We start from the raw sequence: 6,000 nt of genomic DNA on the forward strand, positions 1-6,000 counted from the left end.
ACTCTAAAAAAAAATTGTGTAGATTTCCTACCTAAAAGGTAGGTTACTGATTTCCTACCTTTTTATTCGCGAAATTACATGCTCGATTATTCAACGGATAGTTTGTATAAATGTCAGAGTGTTTAGAGTATAATATAGCTGCTGCGGTGTGCGTAAATTTACTAAGAAAGTGTGTTCAAGCTACAAAATACACATCTGCTGTTTGATTCCACCCTTAGAATTGTGTAAAGCCACTAGCAAAAAGGATTTTTACACACAAAAATTTGTAAACGAGGAAAATACATATTAATCGTGTAAATTTACCAAAAAAAAATTAAAAATAAACAAAAATATACTCGATTTATAGTCGCATTTTTAAACAGATTTTTTGGAGTGCTGCTATAGCGAATGATGGATTCCGGCTGCAGGCCAAACTTCTGTAAGAACAACTACGGCAACCTAGCTACCGATGTTTGAAACATACTAAAATTGATAAATGGAAACAGCACTGAACCATTGCAGAAGTTGAAATCTACCATAGACCATATATGTATCAACCAACGGCTATGTATCTTGGAAAATATAGAGAAGAGGATCCACATTCGCGAGAAGAGGACATATCAGCTAGTAGGTGCGGATACTTATATCCAGACCTCAGTAGTGGAAGTGGAACCTACCTTGGATTCTGCCACGTAAAAGCAGACTCCTCGGTGTAGGGCTGAAAAAATATGAGAATACGAAATATTATATACGAAATAATATTTGAAATGAGGCGGCACACAAATTTGGTATGGATGGCTATTTATGGTTATGGGTGGTTTCAACGAATTGGGTGTCTGTCCCTCTTTTAGCTTAGAGGTCCATTTTTCCGATACCGTCATAGCCCTCAAGACCATGCATCCAGACAAGGAGGCTCTATTCTGAATGGCTAGATTATTGAGTGGTCAGAATAGGCAGGTATCTAGAGCTTTGAGAACAGATTGACTGTCTGAAAATATTGATAACTTAGTGCTAGCCAGAGCTTCGGAGCGGAGCTGAGCAAAGGAGCGAGGGGCTAAAAAAAAAATAATTTGCTCCTTAGCTCCTTAAAGAAAACAAAATTTACTTAATTTTTGATTTTTGCCACTGAAAATAACCGTGTTAAATAAATTTTCATTTTATTTTTAATTGGAAATACTGTTCATTGCACAATGCTCAACAGTCAGGTATAATTTCCACGTCAATTTGAACGGCGATGCAAAAACAATGACTTCCCAACCAGCAGAGATACATCAATATTTTCGACATTTCGGGAACGTACAATTTTACGTATCTGGAAACGAACGGAAAACGACTAAAATTTTTGTTCATTTACGTATTCAAAAACGTTAAAAAAAGTGCGATTTTCCTACCCGGACACGAACAGAAAACGCCTTAAATTTTCATAAATTTTTCGTATCCGGAAAACATTCGAAAATGATGATGTTACTTGAAAGCAATAATTGTATTTTATCTTTTCATGCTGCTAGTATTTGTTAGCTTTCAGAAGATGCCGGCTTCGAATGCCCTCAGGCGCTGCCTTATTTTTTTTTTTCGAACTATGAAAAAGCATCTGTGAAGTTCAGAAAGAAAACGTATTGAACAAAAAATTCGTTGGTAAACTGACAAAAATTCGCATTTCATCCCCTTTTTTCTTTTTCGGATCCATTTTCGGTTTTTTTTTCTGGCTGGGTTAATATTTATCTACCATTTTATTTGCAAGACAAAATAGTATAATGGGATCATATAGTACATATACGTGTGCCAACCCATTAAAGTACATTCATTTCTAGTATATCGAACCCTAACCGCGAAATAAACGTAAGCGACATTTTGTTTTATTATTCTTTAGACACAGAAGTGCTATTAGAGCATGTAGATGCATATCTGCATCAACCAGAAAACTAAAAAAAAAATGTCGTTTAATTCTTTTGACGGTTAGGGCTCGATAATTAAGTAATTAATTACTTATGAAAAAAAAATATTGGAGCGGAGCGATGGAAAAAAATCCTTCCCTAGTTCCGAAGCCCTAGTTCTGGCATTTTGCCTGTTTAATAAGACGTGGGCGGTCTAAAGTATGGCAACTAGTTTCATCAGGAATATTGTAGCGCCTTTACTTAAAGCAAGCATCCCCCAACAACCGTACCAACATCGTAAGGTATTTTAGAACCATCGGTATTCCATTTTTGTAAATCGTCGAGCAGCCATGTTGGATTGGTTTCCCACTCATCACGAGTAGGAAATGTGGTCTTTTACCTCTGAGGATGGGATCAATTTGATCTGATACCAGAGTTTTAGCCAAGGAGGCCTTCTTCCATTTTAAGATTTCAAGGTGTCCCATAAGGTTATCTTTTTTAACTTATTTTCCCCACGTGAAGCGGTTGGTGGTTAGAAGGATGCTGCGACACCTTTACTCCAGGTTCAGCCCCATTACCGTGCTGTGGAGGGTTGGCTACTATCACCAATTCAGAGATAGCCGGTAATACGAAGAGTGTTGTGTCACTACTGGAGATAAATTCGTAGCTTACCAGGCCACACTGCAGGCAATTGCTACCAGAGCGACAATTGAGCTATACTGAGAGAAAATAAAGCAGGAGATACATATTAAAAAGAGAAGAAAAGAAAAGAGAGACAAAAAAATATGAGAGCGAAAAACCGAGTAACTGAAGTACAGTCCGGGATTCTATTTTAAAATAATGCAGTAATTAAATGGGTTAAAGACCGGGGCCGATGCACCCAGAGCCGAACATGGAAATGTCGTAATAGACATCCAGAGTACATTGGACATATGAAGTCTGCAATTCTCAGAACAATGTAAAGGGACGATGCTCACGTACTTCACTCGGCCAAACGAGGTGAGAACGGAAACACTGCGGCTTAAAAGCAACAAAGCTCAAGAAGCCGACGGACTGCCGGCCAAGCTTGTAAAAGGCGACTAGGCGAGGAGCTGGTAGGGTGCATGTACCAACTGTTAAGTGCAAGTTGGTCTTTTGAATAACTACATGCCCGAGGATTGGAATATCAGTGAACTTCTCCCAGACTACAAGAAGATATATCCTGCTGTTCACATAAATTACGTATCTACAGCGGGATAAACTGTTTCTGTTTTGCCTAAAACATCCTTTCGATTAGACCTTGTGAAAAACTGAAACCCTACACCATTTACCACAACTTCACAGTGCGTTGAAATCCTCGAAAATACACTAAATCCACAAATCAACAGCCACCAACTTTTCGTCGATTTTAAAGCCGTTTTTGACTTTTGTACGACCTCATCAATTTGATATTAAAAAGCGTAATAAAAGGTGCCCATCTGAATTCCAGCAGTACAAAAGACAGCAAAAGTATCATGCCGCTGGTGTGTGCGGATAACATTTTCCAGCTTACAGAAGCAGGCAAAATACAAAGCAAAGGATCTCCTGGCAACACACAAGGAGTCGTTGCGTATTGCGATACAGCGGTTGACAGCTATAACTTTGATTAAGTGAAGGACTTTGTCTACCTAGGATAAAGCAAAAACGCGACCAATTATCTCAGACTGCGGATCAGGTGCAGAATAACTCTTGCCAAAACGTGATACTTTGGGCTCGAAAGTCAATCGACGAACAAAAAAAAAACCCCAAAAATATATTATCAAGCCCGTCCTGATAAGAAAGCTTTCAGAACTTTTGAAAGAACTATTCTACGAAAAATATGGAATAACGAACTGTGCTCGTTTAATAATAAGGACATCGACAAAAGCATACAAGTACAACAACTGCGTTGGCTTGACTCTGATGAAAAGATCCTATCCTAACTGAACCCAATGTCAGAGAGGCGCCGGCAAATGGGTATGTAACAATTTTTTTTAGAACGTAAGCGTAAAGAAACAAAAAAATAATACGCTTTTGCAACGTACATATAGAAGGTTAAACATACATATATTGGGCATGTACATGGCTAATGATTTAATACTGTATTAAGATATCTGTGGGATTGAGACACTTTAACTTTATTTTTGTCGTATTTGAATTTATCCAAACATGCTTACTTGACTCATTTTACATACTACGTATGTATTTCCTATGTACATTAGGGTGGTCCTTCAAATCAAATGAACGATTTTTTTCTGTCGCCGCCTCAATCAGTAATACCACGATCACAGAGATCACATAAAAGGTTTGATTACGATTGGAGACGGGTAAGGCGTGTCGCACAGGGGCAGATTCCTCTATAGAGACTCAAAAAATTAACATTATTTGTTTTTATCTAATACCCAAAATCGATACTACCATAGTCGAAGATATCACATATAAATCTTCGACTATAGTAGAATTAACGTAGGGGTTGAGGCTTAGGAAATATGATGTACAAATTTTCTTCCTACATTTAAGTACCACCCTAAGGTACATACATATATGTGTACATACCACTTACGCATGTATATATATTAGGGTAGTAAAAAAATAAAATTAAAATCGGAATTTTAATTCTCTCACCCCCTAGGATTGTTCTATACCCTCTATATATCTCTAAGTTCGCTCAAAGATTTCCATGTATGTATTTTATATAGAAAAAAAAATCGTTGAAATGATATAGATATCCTGAAAACCAATCATTAGCGCACACAAGGGGTGGGTTTTGGGGATCAAACCCCCCCTAAAGCTAATGACTTCAAATACAAACTGTATACTAAAGGTTAGAATGCAGCTCTCAATAAATATTTTTCATTATTTCTGTTGCTTGCAAAAGCACTTTGCTTTTAAATTTTCTTGAAGAAATAAATATACGAGCATTTTTTTCTTGAGAGCTGCAAACTGATTTAAGAAATTTAATAGAAGAAAATTTCTTTTTCATTTCCTGTGCGTCATTTTATACTCACTTACCTACTGTTGTTTTTTTTACCCTTTAAGCCAAAAAGAGTCTACCACTGATATGTACTTAACAAGGATTCGAAGATTTAATTTGCCAACTTCGAATTCGTTCGACCAAAATGAGCTACATAATAAAAATACAAGTTCAGTTAATTTTTTCGGTATTCAAATATAAAAAAATTAGGCAAACGTGAAAAATCACCATCTGCATCGAAACCCATTTTTTATTACTTTTGAAAGTTGACCGCATCTTGTGTCTATAAGACTTTTTATTAAACAAGTAATTTTAAATCACAAAACACAATCGACTTCAATTCTCATGTACAAATTTAAGAGTATCGTTAATTTTTTCTTGTTCCAACGATCGGATCTAAACCAAATTTCGGGACGACCCTTGAGGTAGGTACTATCTGCGCTAGCATACATAAAAAAAAAAACATTCCGATGAATTGACAACTTCTCCCTTTTTTATGAAGTCGGTTAAAAATGTTTGAGTTGTTTGTTAATTTTATGTAAATAAAGTGCAATTTATGAAACTTTAAAAAGTTTATTTATTTATTAAATACAGTACAAAAACTTGCGTAAATGTATTTTAAAGAGCATATTATTTGAAGCGAATTTCCAGTACTTGCTGGTGATATATCTCTAGAAGTGTAAATTTTTATTTTTATTTAACAAAAAAGCAGGGGTGTATTTTTGTCGGTATAGAACAACCCTCGGGGTGAGAGCATTAAAATTCCGACTAGTTTTTTTTAGACCACCCTATTGTAGATATATATGTACATATGTAGTAGGCATTTAAGCTCATAAACTTCAACGAATACGATTTGTGATTGGGAATTCCCCCCAAATACTAAAACGAAAGCAAAAACATAACCAACAACTTGGGGGAAATATTGATAACGGAGGCTATGGTAAAATTTAAATGGCGCCAACATGCCTATCCTTTAGACGCCGTAATAACATAAAAAGCCAAAAGGCAATTGCGAAATGGCTACGAAAGTACCAAATAACAAACAACAAATAAATAAATTTAGGTATTTTCACTATAGTATATTTGTTTATTTGCAAACCACCACCCACCCACTCGCACTTATGTACGTACACTACATTTGCACGCGCATTTGGATATTTTTTGAGTGGTGTGTGG

This window comes from Rhagoletis pomonella, unplaced genomic scaffold, assembly GCF_013731165.1.
Source record: "Rhagoletis pomonella isolate Grant_MI unplaced genomic scaffold, Rhpom_1.0 Rhpom_scaffold_00010, whole genome shotgun sequence".
In the NCBI taxonomy this organism is placed as follows: domain Eukaryota; kingdom Metazoa; phylum Arthropoda; class Insecta; order Diptera; family Tephritidae; genus Rhagoletis; species Rhagoletis pomonella.